Source organism: Nycticebus coucang, chromosome 3 (assembly GCF_027406575.1).
Source record: "Nycticebus coucang isolate mNycCou1 chromosome 3, mNycCou1.pri, whole genome shotgun sequence".
NCBI classification, from domain to species: Eukaryota; Metazoa; Chordata; class Mammalia; order Primates; family Lorisidae; genus Nycticebus; species Nycticebus coucang.
The window spans coordinates 142,725,940-142,740,175 of NC_069782.1; the positions used below are offsets into that span (position 1 = coordinate 142,725,940).

Genomic DNA, 14,236 nt, shown 5'->3' on the forward strand with positions numbered 1-14,236 from the left:
TTAGTCCACATAATCCAAGGAGTTTGTTCTATTGTTATTACCATTTAACAGGGAAACTGCTGCAGTAAGAGGGTTAGTAGCTTGCCTCTCTGCTGACAATTAATAAATGGTAGAGTTGATAGGAGAAGCCCAACAGTACTGAACCTGGTCACTTAATGGATGAACTGATGAGAAGTAGGACCTCTGCATGGGTCAGAAGCATCAGGCTGCCTTGTGTCCCTTAAGTCAAGTCCCTGCTGGGAGACACCCAGGAGGGATGAAGGCTGAGTGCTCCCAGGCAGTGCTCAAGAGGGGACGAGCTGGTCATCAGGGGTAGCCTGGCTCCTTGCAGTACAGAGAGGGCCTCTTATTATATCATCCTAGACAAGACTTGGAAAATCAGGAGGACTCCAACACTGTGGTCCCCAATTCTATTGTTTGCCATTTAGAATATCTAATGAAGTGACCAGAAAATGTAGTTCCAACTCTTGAAAGCATTCCACAGTGATGATAAATTGGTTCAGGCTCAACTATGAACACTACACCTCTGAGGAAAGATCCTTAGGGCAATGAATGATCTTCTAACGTTTTTGCTCATATGTCCCCAAAATAATGTTGTAAAATTGTACTTCCTTATTTTCAGGTGACATATAATTCTTTGTCAAGGTAATTGCAAAGGATGCAATAATATTTCACTTTTGTCCACTCTTTTTGAGTATTTGGGTTATGCAAGTTGCCTCTAAGTGAGCAAGAAAGAGGAATTGTCTGATACTCTTTTATGAGTCTTAGTAAAGCCTTTAGTTTACTTCCCAGAAATTATGAAAATGAATTGCATATTGTTAAATGTAGACATTTTTACAAAGGGGAGGGGTTTGGTTAGCCTATCTAATGAGACTGGAAAAAGTCATTTCTTTAAATATATCCAATGGAATCTAAGTCCATAGTGATTTTATAACTACCTTTACCTATTAAAAATATATGAACAACTCTCATTTGACAGCTGGAGTTTTAATGTTGTTTCTTTTGTCCCCTGAAATAAGTTTTTTATTCTTTTTTTACCCATATTTTCTGCTGTAATAGATTTAGTTGCTTGAAAGTCTTTTCTGAACCACCTCCTTGCATATCACTAACACACACAAATATGCACATATATGTCTATATAAATTTTAAGACATTTTTCCAGATATCATGAGTATTAAGAGAAATTTCTCCTAGACTAAGTTACTGTTTCAGCTCTTATTAATTCATGGCTAATTTAAAAAATGTTAATAATCAGTATTATTAAATCATTACTCATCAAAATAATTATTAAATAGCAGTTGCATTGAAATTTCATATTATAATGGAATGAATAGGCTTTTAATAACAAGGTAGTTTCTAAATAAATGGACAAATAATACTTACGAATGGAATAAAATAAAGAGTTCCATATTGCCTCCTTTTCACATTTTTTGTTTAAGAGAGCTAAACACTGAGAAATCATGAATGAATCTATGGGGTAGTAGGAGTTTTGTGATAGTAATGTCACTTAGTTCTTTGAATTCCTTTTGAGTTCTGCGCCCCAAACTGACAACTCAATTAGGTCCTTTGCAACTGTGTTAAAGTGCAGAGGTGGAAATTATCTAATTTCCAAAAGGAATTTTAATTCAGCCTTTAGACGTATTTATTTCTTCAGTTTTTGGAAAGCACAGCAAACTTTTCAAACAATCATTAATTGAATCTCTTCCTCTTTTTACTTAGAGGTAACATGTTTAACTCAAAATAGTCAAAAAAAGAGAAAATAGCATTAATAAACTTTTATCAATTTTCTTTTTTATAAAATGCTTTGACATCTTATGCTTTTGTAAATGTATTTTTGATAAGACCTTGGAGCTGTTTGGCACATTCACTTGTGGAAATTGACTGCTGTAGAATCTGGTTGGCAAAACCGGTCCTTCTTGTCAAACGGGCTAGCCACGCCAGACACTTTTCTGTCGATAAAGAGCATTCTGAGAGTATTCTTTGGTTCAATAAATGTGTTATTCGGTATCCCTATAACAATCACCTTGTTCCTGAATTCTAAATTCTAATTCCTGGTTGGATGAACAGATGGATAGATGGGCAGATGGCTGCACGCCCACCTCTGAGTTCATGCCCAGAAGCAGTGTTTGTTTTTTTCTCATGGACCTCTAGCACCACAGTGAAGAATCTCTGGGAATACTCAGAGAATGAAAGAAGAAAGGTCATTAAACAAGAAACATCAGCACTTCTTTTCCATTCTATAACATATATATGTATGTTTCCAGTGGATACAGGCAGACTTCATTTTATCATGCTTAGCATTATTGTGCTACTCAGATTGTTCATTTTTTACAAATCAGGTTTTCTGGCAGCCCTGTCTCAAACAAGTCTCTTGACACCATTTTTCCAAAAGCATGTGCTCACTGCAGGTCTCTGTGCACATTTTGGTAATTCTTGTAACATTTACAACTTTTTCGTTATGATTATGTCTATTATGGTGATCAGTGATCTTTGGTGTTAACTGTTGTAATTGTTTTGGGGATACCATAATCTGTATCCTTACAAATAAGATGGTGAACTGAATTTTGTGTGTTCTGACTGCTCCACCCACTGGCCATTCCCTGTCTCTCTCCCTCTCTTTAGACCTCATTTCCTGACACACAATATTGAAATCAGTTCAAGTAATGACCCTGCAGTGGCTTCTAAGGGTTTGAGTGAAAGGAAAAGTCACAGGTCTCTCACTTTAAATCAAAAGCTAGAAATAATTAAGCTTAGTGAGAAAGGTGTGTCAAAAGCCAAGTTAGGCTGAAAGCTCGGCTTTTTAAACCAGTTAGCCATGTCATGAATGCAAAGAAATACTAAATAGTCTATGAGGAAAATTAATAGTACTACTCCAGTGAACACAGGAAAAATAAGAAAGTGAAATGGCCTTATTGCCAACATGGAGAAATTTTTAGTGGTCTACATAGAAGATCAAATGAACTACAATCTTCCCTTAAGCCCACACCTGATCCTGGGCAAGGCCCTCACTCTCCTCAATTCTAGGGAGGCTGAGAGAGGTGAGGAAGCTGCAGAAGAAGGGCTGGAAGGTAGGACAGGTTGATTCATGAGGTTCAAGAAAAGTCATATCTCCGTGACATACAAGTGCAAGCTGAAGCAGCAAGCGCTGACGTAGAAGCTGCATCAAGTTATCCAGAAGATCTAGCTAAGATCATAGATGGCTACACTAAACAACAGACTTTCAGCGTAGACAGAACAGCTTTCTATTAGAATATCCATCTGGGACTTTGCTAGGTGGGGAAGAGAAGTCAATGGGTGGCTTCAAAACTTTAAAGGACAGGCCAATGCTCTTGTTAGGGGCTAATGCAGCTGGGGACTTTCCATTGAAGCCAATATTCACTTACCATTCTGAAAATCCTTGGGCCCTTAAGACTTACACTAAATCTACTCTGCCTGTACTCCATAAATGGAACAATAAAGCCTGGATGACAGCACATCTCTTTACAGTTGGGTTTGCTGAATATTTTAAGTGCACTGTTGAGACCTACCGCTCAGAAAAAAAGATTCCTTTCAAAATATTACTGTTCATTGACAATGTACCTAACTGGTCACCCAAGACCTCTGAGGGAGATGAACAAGGAAATTAAATTATTTGGTGTGTCTTTTAACAACAATATCCATTCTGCAGCCCATGGATCAAGTAGTAATTTCAACTTTCAGGTCTTATTCTTTAAGCAATGTATTTTATAATGTTACATTTGCCATAGATAGTGATTCTGCTGATGGATTTAGAGCAAAGTAGATTGAAAACCTGGAAATGATGAAATGATGCGCCATTCAAACTGGCTTTAAGAACATTTGTAACTCATGGGAAGAGGTCAAAATATCAACATCAACAGAAGTTTGGAAGAAGTTGATTCCAACCCTCATGGATGACTTTGAGAGGTTCAAGACTTCAGTGCAGGAACTACAGATGTGGTGGAAATAGTAAGAGAACTAGAATGAGCAGCGGAGACCCAAGATGTGGCTAAATCGTTGCAATCTGATAGAACTTGAACAGACGAGGAACTGCTTCTGCAGATAAGCAGATAAATGGTTTTTTGAAATGGAATCTACTCTTGGTGAAGATGCTATGAATATTTTTGAAATGACAACAAAGGATTTAAAATATTAAGTAAACTTAGTTGATAAACTAGTGACAGGCAGAGCTTGAGAGGATGGACGCCAGTTCTGGAAGAAGTTCTGCTGTGGATAAAATACAATCAAACAGTATCTCTTGCTCCACAGCAACCTTTTGTGAGAGGAAGGGTTAATCAGTGCAGCAAATTTCATTGTTATCTCATTTTGAGAAATGCCACAGCCACTCCTAATTATTCAACAGTCATCAACATTGAGGTAAGTCCCTCCACCAGCAAAAAGATTACAAGTTGCTAAAGGCTCAGAGGATCCTTAGTATTTTTTGAGCAATAATGTATTTCCAAATTAGGATAAGTGTTTTTTAAAGGCAATGCTGTTGCATACTCGATAGATACAGTATGTATAAACATAACTTGCATGACTGAGAAACCAAAAATTTCAAGTATTGTGATGTCCCTTTTTTGTGATGATCTGGAACTAAACCCACAGTATCCTGAGATACGCCTTTAATTGAATTTGAAAGAGCCAACTGTACTCCCAGGTACCCCCTTTTCTAAAGCTGTACTTCGCCCATATCATAAATAAGCTGGAAGCCCCACCACAGTGCCTGATTCAAGGAGACTCACAGACAGTGAGTCTCCTTTACTTGTTTACTGAGCGCTCCTGATACCCTGGCAGTAAGGTTCAGGGTGGGTGAGCAGGTGTGTACTTCTTTTATACAGTGGGAGATGGGAGAACAGGAGAAGGAAGATGGGGGTCTCGGTTTAGTTTAGAAGAAAATATAAATGGAAGTTGAGAATCTGGTCAATTATTCCTATAAAATTTTATCTACATCCCTTGGAAAGTCGTTGAGTACCCTGCTGGAAGCCCTCTGTCTAAACAGAACCTTTATTTTGCAAAAATAGATGTGATTGTGGTGTGATTTTTATCCTTTAAGTCCTTTGGAAAGGTAAATAAGCCTACATGATCTCCATTCCTTTTTTATGGCATGACAAATGTTGACATCAAGCTTCATATTATCAAATAGGCGGTAAATACCTTGTGGTTCCCTGTGTAGTTTCAGGGGCACTGTGTACCCCACTATCAGAGAAAAGGGGGTGCAATGTGTGGGAGCGTTGCTGGCTCCTTGCAGCTGATGGCAGGCCCCTTGTCCCCACCCCATGTCCTGCTACCTTCTCCCAGGGTGCTCAGAACCGCTGCCAGGTAGGAAGGAGAGGAGGCGGTGGCAATCCCTGCAAGTCTCTAATGGAAGACCACTCTGCCCACCTGTCCTACTCTGGAGGCCTCAAGGACTGTGGGACACAGAAAGGAGTCCCTGTTCCCCTCAAAGCCAGGAGCCTCCTGTAATTCTAAGCTCTCAGACCTGTCCTGGCTCTTCTGTGTCACTGCCGCTAGATGGCAGGACAGCATCGTTTTATTTCCATTCCTTGGGCCCTGACGAGTCCAAACTGTTCTTTAATTCACTTTTATTAAACAAATATACCAAGATGTTTTTCTCATTTTTTTGATTATTGAAGAACATTTGGAAAACAAAGAAAAGCACAAAGGAAAAATATTTTAAGATAGCTATAGAATCAGTAAAATATTCTTGTTTTTAAAAAAATATTTAGAGGAAATCAAGATGGGGGTAGTCTCCATTCATTATGTACCATAGTCTGTAGAACACAGTCTAGGGTCATCCGTGCACTGGAAAAGGGCTCTTTTGATGGAAAGGACCCCCGCAAGCACCTAGTACAGGTGACCTGCCCTCCAAGTTAACCATGTGGTCCTTGCCTTAGATATAAAGTCAAGTTTTTATAAAATGCTTAGGCATAGCTACAAAAAATAATAACTAACTGCTGAATTGTAGGATGCAATTGAAGAAGCTGGGAGAGGTTGGGGTGGGAGATAGGAGGGCTAGAGGAGTTGGGACTCGAGTTGGCAGAAAAAGGCAATGAGGGTACCGGGGCACTGGCAGAGCCTCGGGGCCAGTGTGGAAATGATGGTCTGGCCAGGCCACTAATGCAGCTTCAGTCTGGGACAATGAGTGGAAGCCCTGGACAGGGTGAGTTTGGTCTTCATGGCATAGGCCCTGTAAGGCATTGTAGGTCTAAGACCGAGGCCTGGCTGTCAGCCTAGAAGATGTACTTGTCTAGGAACCTGAGACCTCAGAAGCTCCTTTCTGAGCTCTTCTCAAGGTCAGAATTCAAGAAAACATAAAACAAAGTAGCAGACGTTTCACACAGTCTCAGATTTCCCCAGGGACCGATGGAGCCTCTCATGGAGCCTCTCGTGTCCTCTTGTTTGTTTATCTTTCTGGTCACCAGTGGAAGAGGGCAGGAGAAAAGGCTCATTCTCAATATTCAATAAACTTCCTATTTATGAGGCACTGGCTCCATCACATGAGCCTCCTCCTTGGCATCATCTTTGTTTTCCAGCCTTCGTCCCCCTGGAGAGTGGTTAATAAATGGATGCCACTTGGTTACAATTCTCCCTCCTGGCTGTGCCAGTGAGTATTATGTGTAAGCAGGTCCCTATTTTTTAAAAATGTGTTATTTGTGGAATTACGAGGAAGATCAAGGCCGCACGCCTTTTTGTTTGGAGAGATATGGGGTGGTGGTGAATGTATCAGGGGTAGCAATGCTTTGGAATCTGAGACAGGAACAAAGAAAGCAGACCTTATCTTGTTCCAAATTAAGCAAAAGCTGTGCTCTGACATTTATTGATTGAAAGAAGCCAGGTCTGGGCCTTCTAAAAAAAAATACAAACATTAAAATTACCCAGGGCATTTACTTTTCCATAAAGGAAGCCCTTAGTTTCCTCTGCAGAAGATTGGATGCCTAGCTCCCAAATTTGCCTGTGGAGAGTACTAAAGGTGCATACCACGTGGGAAGCAGTGATAAGACCTCATAAAGCACTAGCAGCGTAGGATCAACTAGGACACCCTGGGTTCAGATCCTGGCCCTGTCTCCTGCTTACTTGTTGGGGGACTGTAGCAAGTCACAAGACCGTGACAGCCTCACTTTCGTCATCTGTGTAATGTGGATATTAATTGTATCCCCAGGATTATCAGAGAATTAAAATAACTGCCAACATCCTCAATTACCTGAATATACCTGATGAGGATGAAATTATAGAGCCCTAATGTGAAAACTGAAAGACCCCTTGAAAGATCATTCATCTAATTCCTTTCATTATGATCCAAGAAAGTAAGACCAAAGAGGTAAAGGGCAGTCACCCAGCAGGACCACGGCCAAGACTCTGGCCTAACTTGGGGTCCAGGCTTTCTCCACCTCCCAAAGTGTTGCTCACAACTGTGGTGGTGTTAGCTGTTCAACCACATTAATCCACCAACAGAGTGGGCTTTTTTCTTCCACCCAAGTGGGGCAGGACATTTAATTCTTCATGTAAATTGCTCCCTTTCTCTTTTACTCCAGCTGAGGGATGGGACACAGACAGCTGTTCCAACAGGGCTAGCAATGGACTCCCCCAGAAAGAGGAACAAGCACACGTTTCAGGAGCACAGAGCAGGCGCCACTACAACTCACAGACTCTGGGAGTTCTGCGTGTGGAGGGTCCCTCCCATTAGGTTAGGCTACCGGTGTCCTAGAAGGGAAAAATCAAGGTGAAAAGGAAAGAAGGGAGGTAAATAACCATGTTTCCATAGTGATAAAAATATAAAACTGTTTGCTTAGAAAAATTAAGTCTGGTTAATAGAAAAGTACAGTGAAAATATAACCATTTGCTTCTCATGTTAACATGGGGTCGCAAGCAAGAAATGTATGGGCATGTAGGGCATTACACGTTCAAACCCTGAGCTTGCTGGGTTTTTGCCTGTCAAGGATCTGTGATGGTGAGCTTGTACGCTGCTTAGCTGAAGGCGAAAAAGATGGGCAAAACAGTTTTGTAAGGATGAGGCCTGAGGTATATCAGTTGTTTTAAATGCTCGAACCTGCATGGTAATACAGATGTGCCATTGCACCTCCCACTGAGTCTATTAGGCTATTTAAAGACAGTTCAGCCCTTTATTTCCCCTGGTTGATTTTTTTTTTAAGTCCTTTGTCCATTTTTATTGTCAGTTTTATTGTCCCCCTTTCTTTTAGGGAGAAGAGGAAAACAAAGTTGATAAGTTGGGGGGGGGATGGGATCTATTCTTCTTCTTCGCCTATTTGGAACAGTTTTTTTCCCCTTCCGTGTTCATGTATTTTTGCAAACTGAGTTTCAGAGAAAACTACACAGAGCCGATTTTCTGTCTTGTTCACAGACCCGAGGATGGCAGATGATCCGATCTGGAGGTTTGCCCAAGGTAGCAGGTGTTGTAAGCTCACTTCATCAAGTGTGAACCTTTCCTTGACTGTGACCCTGAACCAATAAGGGAAGAAAAGCATTGCAGGGCAGCTTGCTTAATTAGTGTTTTGGGGTTTGTGGGTCCACCTTTTCCTTGTTGCATTTGGAGGTTTCAGACAGGGCAGTGTACTGACTCCAGGATCACTCACTTTATGCAAGACCCTTGAAAAATGTTTATATGCTTCATTTCAAAACTAAAGGGCTTGGGGTGCCGCCACACGTCTCCTGTTACTGGTATTATTGTTGTGAGTTCCTTTATAAGGAGAAGACAACCTAATGGACCTGAACTGTTAGATTCACCACAAACTCATTTCCTACTTTTCTCCATTTACTTACACATGATTTCACATATTTTATTATTCCTGGGTGTGTGCTGTTTGGCGTCCTTTGGTAGATTTGTTGTTTAGGTGGGTTGACCACACTCATCAACTTTGAGAAGTTGCGTGTTATTTTATGCTGTTGGTATTCCATCTTTTGCTTAGTCATTTCCAATTTTTCCACTCTTAAATATTGTGCTCCTCACTGCGTGTTGTGAAAGTTCATTTTTTTCCCTGTGGACCCTATGCTCATTGCTTTTTTCCATACGGACCCGTCCCAGGCAGTGTGGGGATGCGACAATGGGGAGCCGGGGCATTTCTGCCCGTCAGCAGAGCAGGGGGAGGCCAGTGTGACCTTCCCAGCCTGAGTTTGAATGGTCCTATGGAAAACTCCAGCGTGCAGTTCACTGCTGATTCAAGCACAGGCCTTCAGGGCAGGTGGCCTGTGCCAGTCTTCTGTCCCCTGCTGAGCTCCAAGCATGTTGAGTTTTTATTATTACAGAGAAGAAGGAAACTCACTTCCGGTTGTCTCGGGGCGAAGCCTAGTTTTGATGCAGAGGGGGCCGCCTTCGGACGGGGATACGAGGTACTGCCTCTGCCCTCTTTCTTCCCCTCTCTGCCTTGCTCTGTGCCTTGGTATGTTAGGACTGTGGGGATGCCCTCTGTTGAAATGTTGAAACCATGAATGAATCATCTCAAAAGTATTTAGACAAAGCAGCTACGAAAACCAGAGCTCTAGTTCCGAATGAAACAGCCCTGGGGAGGTGGAAGCCTGGTGGTGTGTTTACTTTCATGCTGATGAATATCTGTAAGCAGATAGGGCCATTGGGAAGCCTATTCATGGAGGAGCTTTAGAAAATAAACAGGAGTGGGTTTGAATGCTTATATTCCCTTCTAAATATAGAAAGGCATAATTCATGTTTCGAGCAGCCTAGGGGATCTCTAAGAGGATAAAACCTGTACTTATCCACTCCAGTGGTGGGGAAAATTATATTTGCACCCCGAGTGGATTGTAAAAATCCGTCGTATGCTTTCTAAGGTTTTTCACTTCATTGTAAAGTGCACAGAATATTTTTATCTCATACTGTTTTCTGGTCTGAGTTGCTGTCGGCTTTTCAAGGAGATCTTTTTATGTAAATAACCATCAGAGTTTGGTTGTCATTTCTTTGACTCTTGGCTTTGTTGTGGTGAAAATCACCGAGTTGGCCCCTCACTATGAAATCTGACATGGTATGAAATGGCTCTTCCTGAGAAATTAGGATAATCTAGTTCCTACCAGATAGTTGATGCTGGCATTATCTGTGTTCCTACATTATCTGTGTACATAGTTGTACGCCTATGTGGGTATGTCTGGGCAATGAAGATAATGGACTTGCCCACTTAGGTGAGGAAGTGTAATACCTAGGATCACTAAGGATGATTAGGAAGCATCATGTTCAGCCTGCTCTGTTAATTAATTTCCTGTTGCAATTTAGCGCACACTTAAGTGCCCTTAATAAATCATTCTAAGTGAGGATATCGTAGTTTGTTGTGATCTTGTTTGTCTGGCCCTAAGCACAGAGATTTAGTGGCCAGATTTATTTTTTTTTAATCAGCAATTAATTGTGGAACACACAAGCTTTTAAGAGGATTTAGAATTTTTAATTCACCAGCCTGGTTTATCACGGACTTTGCACTTAATGGCAAGTTCCCAAGCAACAATCCTGTGTTCCTTCTCAGCAAAGTAATCTTGGCAAAAGTCTTCAGAATATAAAAAGAGCCAAAATAAAGCGAGGTGTATCAGCAAAGGATTATCAAAGGGAGGAGAAAAAGAAAAAGGCAGGTTGGATAGAATGGGAAGTGATCGAATCTGGCTGAAAAAATAACCCTGGCCAGTTTTATTTGCTTTGTCTTTAATTCACTTTGCAAAGCACAGACCTGTAAAAAAGTGGATGATATTTGTTTTGGTGACTTAAGAAATAATCTAAAGTGGTTCTTCCACCATTTGTACTGTTCTTCAGCTTTGGGAGAAAGACTTACGTTTATTGATCCGGACTTGGAACAAACTTCCTGGGCTGAAAAGTCCTAGGAACCTGGAGCAAGAAAAACAGCCTCTTTTAGAAAGTCTTATCTTTCAGGGTGACTGCCAGCTGAAGAATTTTCTAATCTGGATCTTTGAAAGCTTCTTATTTCCCTTCGTACTCCCTCCCTGGTTTCCCCAACCTTTGGAGGACCTGCTGAGCTGAGCTGTGGACCAATGCCTTCTTTCTGCAGTCGGCTAATTAATTAGCACAGTCTCTCTGGAGCCCCAAAGGCCCTTTCTTCTGTCCAATCTTAGTTGTTTATCCGGTGATCTGCTTGGCTTTAGCAGCTGGTTTCTAAACAGAAGGTAATTCTACTCTCTGCTAGGACCTAGATCACAAAGCATACCCCATCCAGCCGGGTGTGTTCCTGCTCACACCAAGGCTGTCCTGGGAACTCCAAAGGAGAGGCTAAGGAAGACATAACTGCAGTTGACATTTCCTGGAAGCATTTTGGTGGTTAATTTCAGTTTAAGGTTTAGCTCAGCTGTCAGTGCTGGGAGACCTTGCAGGTTTCACCAAGAGTCTAAATTCCATCCTTTACCCTAAATACGCCAGCATTGCTGCCCAGGGGCACCTTCCAGAAGGCCCTGCTTCCTGAGGCTTTTCAGGTTCCAGCTTTAGCCTAAAGCCAAGGAGCCAAAAGACCAGGCCCACATGGAGGGGCGTTTTGTGTGTGGCAGAGTGAATAGGTGTGTGAACTGCACACTGCATGGGAATGGGCGGGGGAGGGGAGAAATCTCTGCTCCCCTGGGCTCTGGGAATAGCTGAGGAGTTTGAAACGAAATGAAAGACTGCAATCAAATGTCAGAGCCAAGAGGGCCAGTGGGATGCAATGGGCAGACACGCTCATGTGGGTGGCCCTCAAACTTTAAAGGGTCTGAGCGTCTCCAGAAAAGCACCCAGGCCTGGCCTCCAACTCCCATTCTCTAGGGCTTACGGCAAGGCCCAGGAATCTGAATTTTAACAGACGTGAGAGACTCTGGCATAGGAGACTTGGTGTTAGGTCTCAGAATAAATCCGAGCCCTGCCCCTTTCTAGCTATGTGATTTCAGGCAAGCCGATTTAACCTCTATGAAATGGAGTTAATGCCTCACAGAACTGTTGTAAAGATTAAATGGGATAATATATGTAAAGCAGTAAGTGATCCAAACGGTATTTATTATTGTTGGCACACAGCACCGTAAGACACTTAAAAAGCCAAGGAAAAGGGTAAAGTCACAGTGGAAAACAGAAAAATGGGGTGTGTACAGAGCCAGAAAGTATGAATCCAGTAATCTTCAAAATACGCTGGATCTAGAAATCCATTTGCAGCGAGTCACTTTTAACTATGAAGTGGTAAATTTTGGTTTAGTGCTTTAAATAATTAACTTGTTTGCATATAATAAAGAAGATTTGCAGCCAAAATTATTCTTCCCACTCTTGCTTCTTCTGCTACTCTCAGCCCCCAAGACACAAGTAACCACTTGTAATAATTGCCAAGAAGAACATCAGCGTTGCTCATGATGTTTATTTACCACTAACTGTAAGCCACACACCAAGTGCTTTGTGAATATAAACTTGTTTACAAGCTCTGGGGTAGATGGCATCGTTCACAAATGAGGACATGAAGCACAGAGAGGTTAAGCAACTTGTCTGTGATCACACAGCTGTGTAGTAGAGCAGGGATTCATTTCAAACCCAGGCAGTCCAGCCCCAGAATCCACAGATTTATCAACCATACCATCCTTTGAGTGTTTCCTCTTGTGCATGTGGACAAATCTAAAATATCTTATTAGTTTATTTTATTTAGAAGTCCCAGAGAGCTTCCTCATTCTTGTTCACAATGCTATGTGATTTTTGATTAGCCCTCTTTGTGGTTCAGCCAGGGAGTGGAGAATGAACTAGCACTTTATACCTGCCCTAAAGTGACAGATTAATTGAATAAACTTATGTCTGCACATGGCTCTTTTTTTTTTATTTATTTTTTTGAGACAGAGCCACACTGTGCCCTGGCTAGAGTTCCATGGCATAGCTCACAGGAACCTCAAAGTCTTGGATTCAGGCAATCCTCTTGTTTTACCCTCCCAAGTGCTCAATACAATGCCCAGCTAATTTTTCTATTTTTAGTAGAGACAGGATCTTGCTCTTGCTCAGGCTGGTTTCAAACTCCTGAACTCAAGCAATCTACCTGCCTTGGCCTCCCAGAGTGCTGGGATTACAGGTAAGAGCCCCTGTGCCTGGCAACACAGGGCTCTTTTAATTGAGGTGTGCTGTTAAGGGTTGAAAATGGAATCAAGAGTCACAGAAAATAAGGGAAGAGAACCTGTGCATCCAGAAACATTTTCTTTCTTTTTTTGTCTTTCACAAAATTAAAAAGGCTTAAAATTTAATAACTGTTTAAGATAAGGACTAGAAACAAAAACCTTGTAAAGAATGAATGAAGATAAATACATTCAGAAAAGAAATCAGATGATTGCTGCAACGAAATATTGAGCAATAATAATAATAATGCAAAAGAAAGTAACATTCACATCATCAGATAAGAGTATGTCTATCATAGCAGTATGGAGTCATTAGTTAACTTCTTATTATTTTTTTCCCAAAGTCTCAAACAATGTTTATAAATAAAAACAAAAGATAATTTCAAAAAACAGATCATGCCAAATCTTACAGACAATAGAAAAAGAAGAAATACTTCAAAATCATTCTACTTCATCTGGATACACCCAATATTAAAACTGGAAAAAATATATTATTGTAAAGGGAAATTACAAACATATTTCACTTATGAATGAGGATGCAATGTCCTAAACAACATATTAACAAGTTGAATTAAAAATTAACGTTCAAGTAATGTACTGTGGTCAAAATTAAATCCGATTTATGTGAGAATTAGTCACTATTTTCTTTTCTTTATTTTTTTTCTTTTCTTTTCCCTCACCCACTCCCTCCTTCTCTCTCTGTCTGCTGTCTCCTTCCCCCATGCTCCACCATGTCATTAATTGTCATTAACTGTCCTCATATCAAAGTTGAATACATAGGATTCATGCTTCCCCATTCTTGTGATGCTTCACTAAGAATAATGTGTTCCACCTCCATCCAGGTTAATACAAATGCTGCAAAATCTCCATTTTTTTAAATGGCTGAATAACCATCCAGAAACATTTTCAAGTAGCATTAGATCTCCCACTCAAAAGAAATACTCAGGCAAAACCATCATCCAGTGCTCCTGCAGCATCAGCAGCTTGGGCTGCCCTGACTTAGTTCCCTCTCAGAAATCAGTTCCCTTCCTACCTGTGATCTTGGAGCCTGGGTCTGTGGCTAATTAATATCTCTGCAGCAGCCTGTTAACATCAGTTGGCAGACTGCAAGTGCAGAGCCCAGTGTGCGCTTCTCTCTGCCTCTGAAATGCCCTGTGCCACAGCCCAGGCAGCA

The 14,236-nt window shown here is 41.2% G+C and overlaps 1 protein-coding gene across 3 annotated transcripts in view; it reads left to right on the forward strand.

Moving 5' to 3' along the window:
- Positions 1–14,236, forward strand: part of CASP7 (caspase 7) — a 42,211-nt gene that overhangs the window by 12,922 nt on the left and 15,053 nt on the right. The gene's annotated exons all lie outside the window — the stretch shown is intronic.